This window comes from Gopherus evgoodei, chromosome 1 (genome assembly GCF_007399415.2).
Source record: "Gopherus evgoodei ecotype Sinaloan lineage chromosome 1, rGopEvg1_v1.p, whole genome shotgun sequence".
NCBI classification, from domain to species: domain Eukaryota; kingdom Metazoa; phylum Chordata; order Testudines; family Testudinidae; genus Gopherus; species Gopherus evgoodei.
The window spans coordinates 50,272,183-50,289,482 of record NC_044322.1 but is presented as its reverse complement, the minus strand read 5'-3'; the positions used below and the strand labels follow the sequence as shown (position 1 = coordinate 50,289,482).

Genomic DNA, 17,300 nt, shown 5'->3' with positions numbered 1-17,300 from the left:
GATGTCCGCGGCTCTCCATGTCGATTCCGGAACTCCGTTCGGATTGATGGAGTTCCGGAATCGATGTAAGCGCGCTCGGGGATCGATACATCGCGTCCAGACTAGACGCGATATATCGATCCCTGAGCTATCGATTTTAACCCGCCGATGCCGCGGGTTAGTCTGGACGAGGGCTTAGTGAATTCATTCTTGAAAGCTTATAGGGTGCATAAAGAAGTGTGGTGCATGATATTGTCATCTCACTCCAACTAAAACTAACCTGATTTCAAAAGAGAGAAATCAGATTTGAGAAAGATGTACTCAGTGTGAATAATGGGCTTGAATCTGATCAAAGTTAACAACAAAAAAACAAACAAAAAATTGGTCACAGACTTTCAAGCAAACAGATACTTCAGGCGAATGCTCTAAGGCATGAATATATATCTGAGAACATTCATACTGAACCTTGTACATGTTACACAGCCACTCAGAACGTAAATGATTCCACCTGTTCTGGAATGATAGGTGCCAAGGCACAAAAGAGGGTAATAGCAGATGCCTTGTCATATTGCTTGGAACAGCTTGTATTCAATTTTAACACAACCATGTGGCAACCAACTGCCTTTATTTCCTGAGGCCCAGCAGAAGAAGAGCAGCAGTATTTGGGGAAATAAATGCACCCGCACACATGTCAATATGTTTACTTTTCTGACAGTGAATTTCATACTCAATCTCCTCACAGCAGGAATCATGTTGAGCCCTTCTTAAAACAAACCTCTTGAATGAATTTCCAACCTAGAATAAAAAAAAAATTCTCATAAGCCACCTTCAATTTACATGCAAAAATATGACATGCCAAAAATGATGCTGGCAGAAAAACAATTTCTACTTCTAGCATTCTGCTTAATAAACATTTTGCCAAAAGGCAGAACAGGAAAGAACAGAAAAGGAGGTTCAGAAATGAGTCCATGTACATTTTGACCTCGTACAGAGAATATGTCAAAATCCAGTGACAGCTAGCAATAACTCAAACTTAATGAGCAGAAGTGGTATAGAAAATTCTCATGGAACGCTGATGCATCAGCATGTGCCATGAAACAGACCTTCATTTAATGTGTGAATTGATATTAGCTCATAATTAAAAATAGTGGAAAATCATGTGCCAGATACTGCAGCCTTAACTAACAGATACGTTGATGTAAATCAATTTTCCAGAGAGGTCTTGCACCCTGTCGTGACATACCTATTCTTCTGGGTGGAGAACTGAATTCTTCTCTGCATATATAAAGTAGTCAAATTGAAGGCTTCAACTCAAGCTATAATTCGTTGCCTAAAATCCATCAACAATGCTCAGTTGTCTGCCACAGCTTTTACTATTTGCAATGTTGTTGCAACTGTGTTTGTCCCAGGATATTAGAGAGAAAAAGTGGCTGAAGTGATATATTATATTGGATCAACTCCTTTTGGTGAAAGAGACAAGCTCCGCAGAGCTGATTTTCAGTTTTTACAGCTCTTCATGAGACTTCTTACAGAACTTAAAAAATGACAAAATCTTGAAAAAGTAGGATGTGGGAAAAGCAGGTTTAATATATAAATCATAAAGTTCTGATGCTTCAACCATGAAGATTTCCAGGAAGGAAGTAATATAAGAAATTCAATATTTTAAAGCCACCAGAATAACTTTAAAGTTTCATTGACTCCTTTGATAGTTAATGTGGCAGAACAACTGTATACGCTGCACCATCAGAGAGCGTATGGACAGATGAACAATTTAAAATTAAACTGGACTATTTATAACTCAATATTTTTAAGAGTAAAGTTGCAGTGGAGTGCTATTATAATTATGTATATTAGAGTAGCATCTAGAGGCACTAACCAAGATCAAACCCTATTGTGTTGGGTACCATATACACATAATGAAAAATAGTGCCTTCCGCAAAGAGTATATAATCCAAGTTTATGAGACAGCCAGCCAGTAGGAGGGGAAACAGAGGCACAGAGAGGTGAGGTGACCTGCCCTATGTCACACATCAAACCAGTGGAAGACGTGGACATTGAACTCAGGCCTTTCAACTCGCAATTTAGAGCTCTGTCCTATTGCTCCCTCTCGCCACTTGGGGATACGCAAGACAAATCAGTCTCAGGCCTTCAACTCGCAATTTGTATGAGTTTTACATAATGTACAATATCAATAATAGACACTGTGATATCATTAAGTGTTTCTAGAGTGCAAACAGTAAACAGGGCAACGAGGATGGTCCAAAAGGAGCACGCTTGGGGTAGTGAGAGGAATCCAGCAAAAGAAAATGTAGATCAAAGAAAGGGGGAACATTTCTAACAGTGAGGCTGATACTCAGTGTCAGTGCTTCAGTCATTAAAACTCAGATTGGACAAAAATAATCAGAAATACATTCAAGGGATCAATCCAACCCTGATCCAGGGAGATGCAGTGGGTGATCTAATAGGTCATTTATCATGCTACAGCTCCATGAGAAAAACTATCTTCAGTCTGGCTGTGTTTTTCCTTTGGGTTCCTGCTTCCCACAGCCACTCCCCACACCTCAGACTCCACTGTCAAGTCCCTGTTTTAAGTTTCCTAGCCTCAGAGCCCAGGGGGCAGCCATCTTTCCTGAGGACAGCCTTGACTTACTTTACTCGGGCCTCCCTACCGCCACTCATAATAAATGTGATAAAAGCATGTGATTTGGTAATTGTGAGGTTAGCCTCTACACTTCTCTCAAAAGTTTGAGAGAAGCATTTTTTTAAATTATTAATATCAGGGCTCCTGTTCCCTCATAAACCATTAAGGGTGAATGTCACAGTTATGATGATAGCTACACCTCGGTTCCCTTACTGGTATCTCTGAGTGCATCCACCTTAGGTGATTAGCCTCTTGCCCGTACCTAATGGTGGAATCTTTCAATTCTTGCACCTTTCACTGGGATCCTGGGACACTACTAGGTGTGTACCAACCACTTATCACCCAACACATCTGAATGGGCTTTGTTTACCCTGTTTCTTCTCCCTTTGGGAACCAGTGACCAGTGACACTGACCAAAAGCCTTCTTGAAACAATAAAGAGGCTAGGACTTTTCAGCTTGGAAAAGAAGAGACTGAGGGGCGATATAATAGAGGTATATATATATATAAAATCATGAGAAATGTGGAGAAAGTGAATAAGGAAAAGTTATTTACTTGTTCCCATAATATAAGAACTAGGGGTTACCAAATGAAATTCATGGGCAGTCGGTGTCTGGCTTTCGACTGGAACACCTGGTTGAAAAGGGATCCTGGCAGCTCTGGTCAGCACTGCTGACCAGGCTGTTGACTGTCTGGTGGTGCCATGCAGCAGGGCTGGCAGGCTCCCTGCTAACCTCTGTGCTGTGCGACTCCTGGAAGCAGTGGCATGTCCCCCATCTGGCTCCTATGTCTAGGGGTAGCCAGGGGGCTCCACATGCTGCCCCCGTCCCAAGTGCCACCCCCAAAGCTCCCATTGGCCAGAAACCATGCAGTGCCTGAGACGGGGCAGTGTACAGAGCCACCTGGCCGCACCTTCATGTAGAAGTCGGAGGACCCTCCTACACCCCAAACCCATCATCCCCAGCCCCAACCAAAAGTCTACATCCCCTAGCCAGAGCCATCACACACCCCCGCACCCCAGACCCCTGAGCCAGCCAGGTGAAAATGAGCATGTCAGTGAGAGCGGGGAGAGTGAGCAACAGAGGGAGGGGGGATGGAGTGAGTGGGGACGGGGCCTCAGAGAAGAGGCAGGGCATGGATGGGGCATAGTAGGAGGGGGAAGGGCAAGGGTGTTCGGTTTTGTGTGAATAGAAAGTTGGCAACCCTAGCAGCTAGTGAACCATTAAGCCTATTTGCCCTGACATTGTCTCTTAATGATTCTTAGTGTAAGTGGTTAGGCAACTATCAGAATGGGCTTCCTTCGTTCACTGGGGGGTGAGGCTCTGCTATCTACTCAGAGCCCTAGGTTGGATTAGCCATTCCCATAAATGGTGCAGAATCACTACCATAGTGACAGCTTCAGATGCACTATTAATAATTATAAAAGAGAAGCCCACATTTTTTCTCACACCTGCCCTCTTTACTCATTGCAGCCACAGAATCTCACCCACCCACTTCTGTAATCTACTCCAAACCTCTGGCTGAGTTACTACAGTCCTCACATCATGGTTTAAAGACTTCAAGTTATAAAGAATTCACCATTTACAGTAGGTTAAACCTGCAAGTGACACTTGGCCCATGCTGCAGAGGAAGGTGAAAAGTCCCCTGGGTCTCTGCCAATCTGACTTGGGAAAAATTCCTTCCCAACTCCAAATATGGCGATCAGTTAGACCCTGAGCATGTGGGCAAGACCCACCAGGCAGATCACTGGGAAAGGATTCTCCACAGTAACCTAGAGCCCTCCCCATCTAGTGTCCTCTCTCCAACAGAATGTATGTGTATGCTCACAGACATACCTGGAAAAAACAACAAAGAGTCTTGTGGCACCTTATAGACTAACAGATGTATTGGAGCATACGCTTCTGTGAGTGAATACCCACTTCATCAGATGCATGGAAACGTTAGTCTATAAGGTATCAGAGGACTCTTTGTTGCTTTTTTATAGATCCAGACTAACACGGCTACCCCTCTGATACTAGAAATACCTGGGAAATTCTCACCTGCCCTCGTGAACCCCCTATTACCATGTCTGGAACTGGAATCTGATCCTGCCACTTACTCCTCTCATTTTTCTCCTAGGTATCATAGAAGGTGGTCTTCCCTGATTCCTTAATTTGAAAGTTACCAGAGGTGTACACTAGGGTTATCTTCTGGCTTGGGTGGTCAGGGCAACATTCACTGGAATAGTTTGGGTGGTCAGGACAAGACTGGACCCCATGACAAGTCAGTCATGATATGGCCCAAGAGGGGCTTCCATGGGTTGAGGGACAATGCCGAAGAAGCATTACTTCTTTCTTCTGCACTTCTAATGCTTTGTCTACACTATAGGCTTGGGGTATGATTCCTCTGCTCATGTACACATACTTGTGCTAGCTCTCATCAAGCTCACGTGAGTGCAAATTCCAGTGCAGCTGCGGTAGCACTGGTAGTGGCAGTGGAGGTATGTCTGAGCTGTGCTGAGCACAAACCTGCCTGAAACCAGTGGGTATGTACTTGGCCCAGCTCAGCTGTGCCTCCACTGCAGCTAGCAGTGCTACCATGGTGACACTGCTATTTATACTTATGCTAGCGTGATGTGAGTTAGCACAGGTATGTGTACACTACCAGGGAAATCACACCTCTAGCCCTTAATAGCCTAAAGAGATGTTCCACACAAGTTCAGCCCCCTCCACTGAGGTAAGCCAAAGAGATGATCTATAACAACCTATGGCATGGGTGACGAAGGCGGCACGCGAGCTGATTTTCAGTGACACTCACATTGCCTGGGCCCTGACCACCAGTCTGGGAGGCTCTGCATTTTAATTTAATTTTAAATGAAGCTTCTTAAACATTTAAAAAGCCTTATTTACTTTACATACAACAATAGTTTAGTTATATATTAGAGACTTATAGAAAGAGACCTTCTAAAAATGTTAAAATGTATTACTGGCACTCAAAACCTTAAATAAGAGTGAATAAATGATGATTCGGCACACTACTCCTGAAAGGTTGCCGATCCCTGATCTATAACAATGCACTGATACAGAAAATGCTAATTTTCCTATAATAGGTGTAATCAACATAGCTTCATTGGGTCCATTGGAGTTATGTCAGTTTACACCAGCTAACATTCTGGCTCATTACTGTGTTTTATATATATATAGTGCTCAGTCTTTATGTGAGTGAAATGAATTTATCCTTGAATCAATTGAATTACCCTGCTTGAAAAATTGACTAATTCTTTTGTTCTAAGAAGAGCAGGTTTATAATTTCATTAAGCGTGGAAGCTAATGTATTTGCAAAAACTGGTTTTGGTAACCTTAAACATTTTCCAGACTGGACTACTGCAAATACAAGTAACTGCTGTAATTATTATATATGATTTTATATATGGATTGCACTATCAAACTCTAATTCTTAGTGGTACTCTGTACCTACCGCTCCCACTAAGGATCATGGCCCTGATTCAACAAAGCACTTCCATGTTTAATACTTTTGTTCATTGGCCAAATCCTGCAGTTCTTATTCAAACATAACTACATCTGAAACTGTATCTCATTGAGACTAGTCAAGTGAATAACTCCTCACTAATTCAAGAAAGAGGTTTACAAACTGGCCTTCTGTGATCAAGCTATATGTTAACCTTTCTGCTCCTGTTTCCCCAGCTGTTCAATAATGAGAGTATTAGGATTAATTAGATAATTGGCCTGATTCTATGACATGCTCAACTCCTTCGTTTCTTTTTTCAAGAAGGAAAAATGCTTTTTTTAAAATAAAGCAACCCAAACAGCTTTTTATTGCACTAAAAGGATTCATTTGTGAAAACTGCCCTTTATTTTGTAGTTGGCAACAAAGACTTTGAGGCAAACCTATACTTTTTCCAGGTTTTCATAAAACCACACAAGCATGACTTTTGGCAAATGCTGACAATGTACCATCCTTGACTGCTAATCGTAACCCATGTTTCTCTTTTCCATTCAATATTTTTAGAGTTAAGTATCAGAATCTAATACCTGGGGATATATTTATTTAATTGACTAGTCCTAATCTACACTGAATCAGGCTGCTTGATCCTTGTTGTGAATAATGATTTCAAATACTGTGATGTGTCCATTTCCAGAGCACGATTGTTATCAGAACGATCCAACAGAGTGTGCTAATGTACTGTAAAAGCTGAAGCTGCATAGAATGGAATATCTTTATTTTTAACCAGAGTTGTCCTTTTTGTTAAAACAATGATCAGCAGAAACTCCACTTTCTGTTTTTTAATGATTTATAATGTCTTTAAAACTAAGAAGCACTTTCTATTTAATCAAATGGGGAAACAATCCTAGATGAAGACTGAAGGAGGAAACACTTACCCAAAAATCAGGATGCAGTAGATATAATGTAGGGATTAGCTCAGTTATTGCTTGGTTGGTGTTTTTAGTCAGCCACATCTTGATGAAGCATTAAAACCCAGGACTCTCATCCACAATCAGGTTGTGAATGGTACTAATTTATTGACAGACGATGTTGCATTCATTTGTAGAAGCTGGTGGAGGCTCTGGGTGTGGGTCATACCTGGTCCACCATCTGTTGCCATGACATCTGAGGAAAGTGGAATTATAATGGATGTTGGTCTCTTTTAGCACTAGTCCACTTGGGATGAATATTGCAGTGGGTAGCTTTGTGCAGGTTGTCATGGTTTTGACAATTTTTCAGCTAGAAGTTGTATTCAGCAACTGTGCAGGGTGCAGCATGTAGGATTGATTTTTAAAGCCCATAATGTCATAGCTACTTGTCTGAATAACAGATGGCAAGACAAAGAGGTGCACTTTTTTAACAGCCTAATTCCAGGGTGTTGGTAGGGAAATGTTCTGGTGACTAGACTGAATATTTTCTCCTGAATGGCAGGACAGAGAGTGGGGCATGAATCATAAACTCATAGAATATCACGGTTGGAAGGGACCTCAGGAGGTCATCTATTCCAATCCCCTGCTCAAAGCAGGACCAATCCCCAACTAAATCATCCCAGCCAGGGCTTTGCCAAGCCTGACCTTAAAAACCTCTAAGGAAGGAGATTCCACCACCTCTCTAGGTAACCCATTCCAGTGCTTCACCACCCTCCTAGTGAAAAAGTTTTTTCCTAATAAACAACCTAAACCTCCCATACTGCAATTTGAGACCATTACTCCTTGTTCTGTTATCTGCTACCACTGAGAACAGTCTAGATCCATCCTCCATGGAACCCTCTTTCAGGTAGTTGAAAGCAGTTATAAAATTCCCCCTCATTCTTCTCTTCCCAGACTAAATAATCCCAGTTCCCTCAGCCTGTCCTCGTAAGTCATGTGCTCCAGCCCCTAATAATTTTTGTTGCCCTCCGCTGGATTCTTTCCAATTTTCCCACCTCCTTCTTGTAGCGTGGGGCCCCAAACTGGACACAGTACTCCAGATGAGGCCTCACCAATGTCGAATAGAGGGGAATGATCAAGTCCTTCAATCTGCTGGCAGTGCCTCTACTTATACAGCCCAAAATGCCATTAGTCTTCTTGGCAACAAGGGCACACTGTTGACTCATATCCAGCTTCTCATCCACTGTAACCCCTAGGTCCTTTTCTGCAGAACTGATGCCTAGACATTTGGTCTCTTATCTGTAACAGTACATGGAATTCTTCCATCTGAAGTGCAGGACTCTGCACTTGTCCTTGTTAATTTCCATCCACTTTATAATCCATTCATCCAGCCCATGCTTCTTTAACTTGCTGGCAAGAATGCTGTGGGAGACCGTATCAAAAGCTTTACTAAAGTCAAGGAATAACACGTCCACTGCTTTCCCCTCATCCACAGAGATAGTTGGCCCACATGGGCAGAGATAGGGCCAGGGAATCTACTACTTCCTAGACTCTCCTGTCCCCAGCCAGTGGAAGGCAGGGAAGCTGTGTAAATGCCTCAGGGATGCTACTTCAAACAAGATGCATCTTGAGCTGCAGCCACTCTGCAGCCTGTGGAAGAGGATTCATAACGCCCTGCTCATTCTGTATATCTCACCAGCATCTCCAAACTGCTGTTTCAACACCCACCACCTTGTGTCACATTCTGACTGAAAAAACCTGACCACCCAATTCTTAGTGTCTTTTGTTAAACTTACATACCTAGACAATGGAGCTGATAACTCTTAGGCCAAGTTTCAACAGAAGAGTCTTCAAACTTTCAATGCACAACCCTAGCCACCTACTACCTGGTGTTTAGAATAATGTGTAAAAAAGGAAGGAAATACATTTGCATTTAAAATTTAGTTAAAAAAAATCCCCAAACTCATTTCTTCCTCAGCAACAGAGTTCTCATTTCATTCTAAGTTTGGGACTAATAACACTGTATTTCTATAGGTAGTTTTCCTTGGACGCCAAACTGAACCAAAGCACAAAATAATTCTTGTTCTATGCCCAATGCCACAGCATTTGCAATTATAGTATTGTGGGTAACAGCGGGGCAAGTTATGAGCTCCAGAGAAAGAGTTCAATTTCCTTATACCTTTCATGACTCATCTAGTACAAGCAAAAAAAAAAGAGAAACATAATGTTTCCTGCACAATAATGGTCATTTCCAATACCGAGTGCAGAATAAAAATGATCAACATAATGTTTATCTGGCAAAGATCAGCCACTGTAAATCTTTAATCTAAAACCTTATGAGAAATAAAAGGTAGAGCACATACAAAAGAACTAGTTATTATTTTAGGAATCATCATATGTACAAGCCTATGATTACCCTTCCTGCTTTTCCTCAATGCACCTTGCAGTGCAACTAGTGTGAAAATGAGAATGTCAAATAGAGTCTGTTCTTTCTTCATTGCACCAGAGTAACTGTGATTGGTGCTAATCAGAGTTATAGGACCATAGCAAAGGTGGTGATACAGTTTTGAAGTGCTTTACATCTTAAAAAATCCCACTCAGTTCATAATAACTCTTTGAAAGACTGAAACTGAAATTTGTTCTCTACATTTAAAAAAAAAATATTGCCAACACATACAGTACAATGCTTTGTTATTACAATGTGCTTAATAAATATTAGGCTGCGAACTCTGAGTATTTGAGGGAAATGATTCAGATATATTTGACATCTCTGAGCCCTGATTAAGGGTGGGGCTGGCCCTTTCACTATGGGATAGGGGTTCCCCAGGGCTAAGGGACAGAACTCAGACATGTGCCATATCGTGTCATCCAGCTATAACTAGCCACCATCAGATATAAATCCTAATAGTGGTATAGCTCGTAGAGATTCTCCTCAAGTGATGGGTGCCTCTGATTCTGGAGCAGAAAGTCATGAATTCTGTCCTTGTTAATGACTTTAGTTTATGTCACCATGAAATTATTTAGAAACAGACTTTGCAAATAATATGGGGAGAAAAAGGAAAGTCAACATTTGTCTCTATGAACCTGGATAGTGCAAATTTAAGGCTTTTGTAGTGTTTCCATTATTATAAACATCCAATTTTGTTTTCAATGATAGATACTGAGATTTGGATACCACCCCCCTTTTTTTTAAAAAAAGTGAAAAAGTAACAATATGGGGTAAATCTTTAAGCTAGAGTATGACTAGAGCCCACCAATGACCTTCTGAACTGGTGAAGTATGTGGTTAATATGCCACTAAAACCTCTTCTGATTTCACTGAAATGTTTTTTTTGTTTTGTTTTTTAAGGCCAGAACCAGAGCTGAGCATCTATAAATCCAGAGCTGAGCATCTATAAGTGCTGAGCATCTATAAATCCCATTGAAGTCATGCCTCTGAGCACTCTGCCCTACGTGGCACATCTAGTGTTTGTACACTGTAACGTATTTTTGTTCTTTAGATTCCTAATTCTTTTCCTATAAATACATTCACAGCTGCAAACACTATTGCTGCATTTGGGTCTGTTTCTCACAGCAGTCGCTGAACATACAGAAATTTTCTCTAAATTTTTATGCTCTCTAGTGTCAATTCTTGCCAACTTATTTTAGTTTTTATTCTCGCCTCAAATTTACTGCCTCTTTAACCTGAAGAATTCTGTACACACCTCTCTTCCAGTTCTTCCTTATGCTTCTTGCACTATAACATCCAAAACTATGCACAAGACTTCTAGTTATAGTTTCACAGAGAAGGAAGCCAGCAGATGCTGCTAGATACCCATGTAATGTCTGTCACTATTATAAACGGAGCAGTTTGGATAATGTAACTGTTGACTTGGATTTTTTTTTACATTATGTTTTCAGCTTGAGTCAATATGACACAGATGCATAAACCCACACCAGTATGTTTCTTTTGCAAGTTCAGATTTGGGGAAACCTGTGGGCAAATATTGTATGCTTTGCTTTAAAAAAATGACTACCAGGCTTAGCAGCCAAGAATACACTCAAAAAGAATGGAAAAGGATGGTTAAGCCGTTAAATATGTTATTGAGATCTCTGAGAAAACCAAACTAAGTTTCATTCTGAAATAGATTTGGGCTGGGTGGGTTCTGTTTTCAGAAGTTTTTCATTTCTCAGCTCCTTCTCTCATCCTTTTTCACATCCAATCTCAGTCTCTCTCTTGCTGCTCCCATTTTGCAGCATTCTGTTGTGGCATTTCTTCTGTCATTATGTTTTTCTGTCTCCCAGATGATTTTTATTTCAGTCTTGTCCCAACTCTCTCTGGAGTCCACCTCCCACTCATCTACCCCCTGTCTCTCAGACACCCCTATACAGAGAGTGAAGAGGTGCTCACAGGTTTATTCTGCTGTTCTCTTCCACTTTAATTCTCTCTCCTCTCTGACATAGACTTCAGTTCAGTTTACCATGTTTCACTTGGGATGAGCGATGCTGAGTTACACTGGCTGAGGATCTGGTTTAGATGTGATTTAGACCATATGTATAAGATTTCTCTTGAAATCTGTGCCAGATCATTTTACTTGTTGTGCTTAACTTCAGACTCTACAGGCATTTTTTCCTCAAATTTTGCCCTGTACTACTCTGAATCACTTCCCTTCAGAAATCTTCAGATACACCTTGTTGTAAAGGAGAGCAGCCCCCGTCTGACATAGTAACGCTGTAAACATTTTTGAGGACATTTAAATCTTGCACTCACACAAACAGCTAAAAGCAAATCATACTGTACCTCATTTGGAAAGAGTTAATCCTGCCTACTTGTATTAGTATAGTGGAAACCAAACACTATGGTTTCTGAGAGCCTGAAGAAGACCATACATAGCAGCAAGTATGAAAACTCTTGAGTTTAAAAAAGTTTAAGTTTCTGGTCAGCAAAGTAGCTGTACAAAACTACAGTAGTCCTTCAGGTTTTCTTTCTTCATCTCAGCCTAAATTTTCAAAATGGCCAGTGATTTTTGGATGGCTTGATTTTGGATACCAAATGTGAGACATCTTTAAGGGACCTGATTTTCACAAAGTGCTAAGCAGTGAGACACCTCAATTCATTCCACATCTGAAAATGTGCATTGTGACTTCCAGTGACAATTGAGCCTACTGATGAACCATTCACTACTTTGAGCTAAGAGTTGCAAACCATAAAGAAGCTGGTTTCCCAGACTTTGCAAGTGTATGAACAGTTCCCTGTATCTCTAGTTGCATTCAGTGCTCAAAAAAATAAAGTAGCTTCAAGGAATATGAGGAACATTTGCAGATTTTCTGTTAGATGTAACTGTCTTGATCAAACTTTTGTTGTATGCAGTGTTGTTGTAAACATGTCAGTCCGAGGATATTAGAGAGACAAGTGAGGGTAAGGTAATACCATTTATTCAATCAGCTTTAGTTGGTGAGAGAGACAAGCTTTTGAGCTTACACAGAACTCAGAGCTTTGTGTAAGCTCAAAAGCTTTTCTCTCTCCCCAAAAGAAGTTGATCCAATAAAAAATATTACCTCATCCACCTTGATCAAACTTCATTTGAACTCCAGTTGATTCACAATGGGGCTGCAGGTACATAATGGAAAAATGATGATCTGAACATAATTCACCTTGTTCAATTGATGCAGTAGTGGCTATTTAAGAGTATGTAAATTAAAAAATTGCTTTGTCATAAAATGTCTCATGGTTTTGATTCAGCATATTTGACTGATTGCTTGTCTTCCTGCATTATATTTCCAGCTGTATTTGAGATCTGTAATAGCAAAACTTTGGGTTGTGCCAAGGTTTCAAATAAGTCTATAATTTAATGCATTGTGTCCTTTTTATGGGACTCTCTTTTAATAGAATAACATGATACCACTCCCAGTCCTGCTTTTATTTATTTATTTATTTTTAATCTAGGCTACAATAGTCTCTAGATTTCTCTCATGGACTCTTATGTTACATAGATGTATTATTTACTGGTTTGGTTTTCTTTGAAAAGTATGTGGAGAATCTTTGTGCAGTCAGAACAAAACAGAAAAAAAGCATTTTGTAAAATGGTAAAAAATTAAATATGATTTGTATAAACTGATATAATTTTAAAGGAGAATAGTCAAACATAGCCCAGTTTGGCTTGTTGAATCAGTTGTGTACGCAGTGTCACTTATGACAAACGAAAGCTGGGACCATTTTTCAGGAGACATGTTAAGGCTCAATTTGTAGTGCTCTTTCCTGATTGAATCAGCCTGTCTGACTTCAGAAGCAGCTGTTGACTTTGTGGGATATGGGGATGATTCATGATGGATTAGAGCAGCAGTTCTCAACCCACAACTCGCAGGCCACATGTGGCCCAATTAGCACACAGCTGCAGTCCAGCTCAGCTCTGTGCTAAAGGCCGGCTGGTGTGACAGGGTCCGCCAGGTTCCCGGCTACCCGGCATGGAGGGGTCTGGGCTGCTCCACCACCAAGCACGACAGGGTCAGGGCTGGGGCTGTCAGCCCACCCCACGTGGTGGGAGTCTGGGGTCGGGGCTGCTAGCTGGTCATGCAGAGTCCAGGGTCAATGGCAGCCACACGGCGGGGGTTCAGAGTGGGCAGCCAGCTAGCTTTGCATGGCAGGGATCCAGGATCGGGGTCAAGGTCTGGGCTGCCTCTGCCCTGCCACCTGGCCCTTGCAGCCCAGGTAACAAATTGTGGGCCACCAACACAGTCCACAATGTGTAATAAATTGAGAACCACTGGGTTAGATTAATCCATTTTGTGTAGGACACTAGGCTATATGACAGTAAATACGGCCGTCCTCACCCCCCTGGTCTCTCATCTGAACCAGCAAACATCCTCAGGAGATAAAGGGTCCTTTTACTTTCATCTTATGCTGCATGGGTAAGGTGAGAGAGAGAGATTAAATGTAGATATTTGAGGCATCTACTGCCAAAATAAGGAAGATCAAAGTAGTACTTGTTTGTCTAAGAATAAGTCTGTCTTTAGTATTTGAATGTCAGCAGTATTTCTGATATTGTTAGTTCAAGTGCTGAGAAGACTTGGCTCTCACTAATATTTTCCAAAATGATTACTAGCAATCGAGTACTTACAATTTATTTTCTGCCAAGTTTCAAGCAAATCCATCATGAAGCGCAGAGGAATGTCTATTTGTTTCTAAATAATGTAAACAAGATATGCAGAGACAAGTGGAGCTCTTCAAAAAGACAGAATGCACAAAAATGCAGGTGAAGTCTTTGAATACTCAAGTAAAACTGACTTGAAATAAGGGAAATGAATGTCTGAAGAGAACTATGCAAGAGGAGTTTAGCAAACACATGGGAAATCTCTATTTGCCTGCAAGATCATACAAAATGTATCAAACAGCAACTTTTATTCCCAGGAGACAGACACAATTTGTAATAATTACTGGATAAGAATCCCCAACTCTTATCTGATTATTCTGGGAGACATAAAATGTACAGTATTTTCCTTTGGTTTATTGGACTAAATTTGATTAGATTCAGTTTGCTAAACACTGCTAAAGTTCACAGCCGCATTAATTGGGAAGGGACCCTCTACTTTAAAACATTTTAAAGCGACGAGTGAGACTGAAAAGCTTTTTAATTTTAATTTCCTCTTGTAGAAGGCTTCTTGCCAATTCTTGCTCAGTCAGTGGATAATTTATTTCAAACTCTTCTACGCTCCATAAAAGGTATATTTCCAAGGGCCTTCATTCTCAGCCCTTTCTCTAGCTAGTTTTAATTATTCACCTTTTCTATGAAACTCAAAGAAGTGATAGACTAAAAATGCCCCCCGGTACTCAAATGTATTCAAAGATCTATATACTTCCTTTTGTGATGCATAAGGGATCAAAATCATTCCAGTAGAATTGCAGTAACATATCCCCACATGGTGTAGCCACTTAATTGATCTTTATGATTTAATTGTACAAATGTAACTCAGTGAGACCTGTAGGGGCAGTGGGCAGAGAGGAAGAATTGAGGCACAGCCCCTCAGTGCTATGTTATCCATTTAGCATGATGGGACTTAGGATGCATTAGGCAGCATAACTTACTGCTGCTTTCATCACCAGTATCTCCACCTTTGTGGCTTCTACACACAGCTGAGAAGGTATGTGGAGGTGGCTGGTGTGCTAGGTTGGTGCTAGTTATGTTGTCAGTGTTGTCTACCCTGTAGAGGTGCTGAGACAAAGTCTAGTCAAACACCTCCTCTCAGGCACTCACCAGACTGCTGTGAGGGGATGGGAAACACAATTTCTGTGTACTTTAAGCCTCCACAGTCTGAATAGAGTCCAGGCACACTCTTGGGTTGCAGCTACTCTATCAAACATTCTCTTCTGATACCTGAGCTCTCCAAGTCCAACTGCCTACCCCAGTACCAGTGCTGCCCCATCCCCCAAAGCTTAAACATACCCTCTTCTAGAACTCCAGCCGTGCGTGCTCTAGGATCACAGGTTAACTCTTCAAGGACATCTGATTGCCACACAACACACAGACTTTGCACAGGATTGTAAACCACCATTGGATTAATCACATGAGGAACACACATATCTAGACAAAAATAATCATCCCTGTCTCAATTTCCTCACCACTTCAGAGCATTCTTTGGGTTGGGAGCAGAGTCTTCTGAAGCATCCAGAGCCTTCTCCTGCAGCACATGGCTTGTCTTCTCCATCACAGAGCCTCTATGTCTTTCCCCAGGTCAGCCTACTTTGACCTTAGTTGGTCCTGTAGCTAATCTGCCTGCTACGTTTGATCATCTCTTCCCTTGTCTGGCTCAAAACTTCCTGTGTTGCTCTGTAAACCTTCCCTCTACTTTGTGGTTTTTAAAGGCTAGTATCAATACCTTGGTATCTTCATCCTGTGTTTGGGAATTTTCCACTCTCTTCACTTTCCCCTCCTACCATCCTCATACCTTCTGGAGATAGTCCTTTGAATAAAGGTGGAGAAGTTAGAGAAAGATTTGCAGAACCTCAGCCAAGTCCTGGTAATTCAGTTGTTTCCATCTTCATAGGTGTCCATTGAATTCTAATGATTCCCCCATTGTACCTGGAATAGGAAGGACAGGACTCAACCCTTGTCTGCAAGGATGAAATCCACATAATGGTATTCAAAAGTACAGCAATTTTATTAGAACAACTTCACAGGATAAACCAGTGTTCAGACAGATTCCCCAAATCATCAGTATAGATCAATCAGTGGCAACATAATACAGGTCATGCTGTTAGTGTTGGAGAGAGGTAGTAGGGCTTTTCATAGAATCATAGAAGATTAAGGTTGGAAGAGACCTCAGGAGGTCATCTAGTCCAACCCACTGCTCAAAGCAGGACCAACCCCAACTAACTCATCCCAGCCAGGGCTTTGTCAAGCTGGGCCTTAAAAACCTCTGAGGATGGAGATTCCGCCACCTCCCTAGATAACCTGTTCCAGTGCTTCACCACCCTCCTAGTGAAATAATTTTTCTTCCTATCCAACCTAAATCTCCCCCACTGCAACTTGAGACTATTGCTCCTTGTTCTGTCATCTGCCACCACTTTGAACAGCCTAGCTCCATCCTTTTTGGAACCACCCTCCCCTTCAGGTAGTTGAAGGCTGCTGTCAAATTCCCCTTCACTCTTCTCTTCTGCAGACTAAATAAGGCCAGTTCCCCCAGCCTCTCCTCGAAAGTCATGTGCCCCAGGCCCCTAATAATTTCCATTGCCCTCCACTGGACTCTCTCCAATTTGTCCACATGCTTTCTGTAGAGGGAGGCCCAAAAATAGACAATACTCCAGATATGGCCTCACCAGTGCCAAATAGAGGGGAATAATCACTTCCCTTGATTTGCTGGCAATGCTCCTACTAATGCAGCCCAATGTGCCATTAGCCTTCTTGGCAACAAGGACACACTGTTGACTCATATCCAGCTTTTGGAATGCTGATAAATAAGGGAATGCTATTTAGCTAGTTTAAAGGATTCTTAGCTTTCATTCTCGTCTCAGGCTGCACACCACTGCCACTAGCTACATATACCAGCAGGCAAATGATAGAGCAGATGCGAGTCACTTAAAAGATGTGCATCTTCTTGGTTAACTCACAGAAGGAGAGGACTTTTGGTGTGGGAAGGGGAGGAAATACCTTGCAACTAGTAAACTCTTATTTTTCAATGCATAAATCTTTCTGCTAACTATCCCCCAGACTTTGAGGCGAGATTTCATACAAAAGTAACAAGGCTGATGAAATTAGCTTCATGAGTCAATCTGAAGCACTGTCAGACGTAATATCCACATTAAATTAGATACAAAATTGTAGTATGTTGGGCTGCCTAAAGTATGAATTAAAAT

The 17,300-nt window shown here is 41.4% G+C and overlaps 1 long non-coding RNA gene across 1 annotated transcript; it reads left to right on the top strand.

Annotated features, from left to right (window-relative positions):
• Window positions 1–492: 492 nt before the first annotated feature.
• Window positions 493–12,427, top strand: LOC115645891. The gene is made up of 3 exons (XR_003998860.1): window positions 493–504; window positions 9,090–9,093; window positions 12,347–12,427. It is a non-coding gene; the product is annotated as an uncharacterized LOC115645891 (long non-coding RNA).
• The last annotated feature ends 4,873 nt before the right edge of the window (window positions 12,428–17,300 follow it).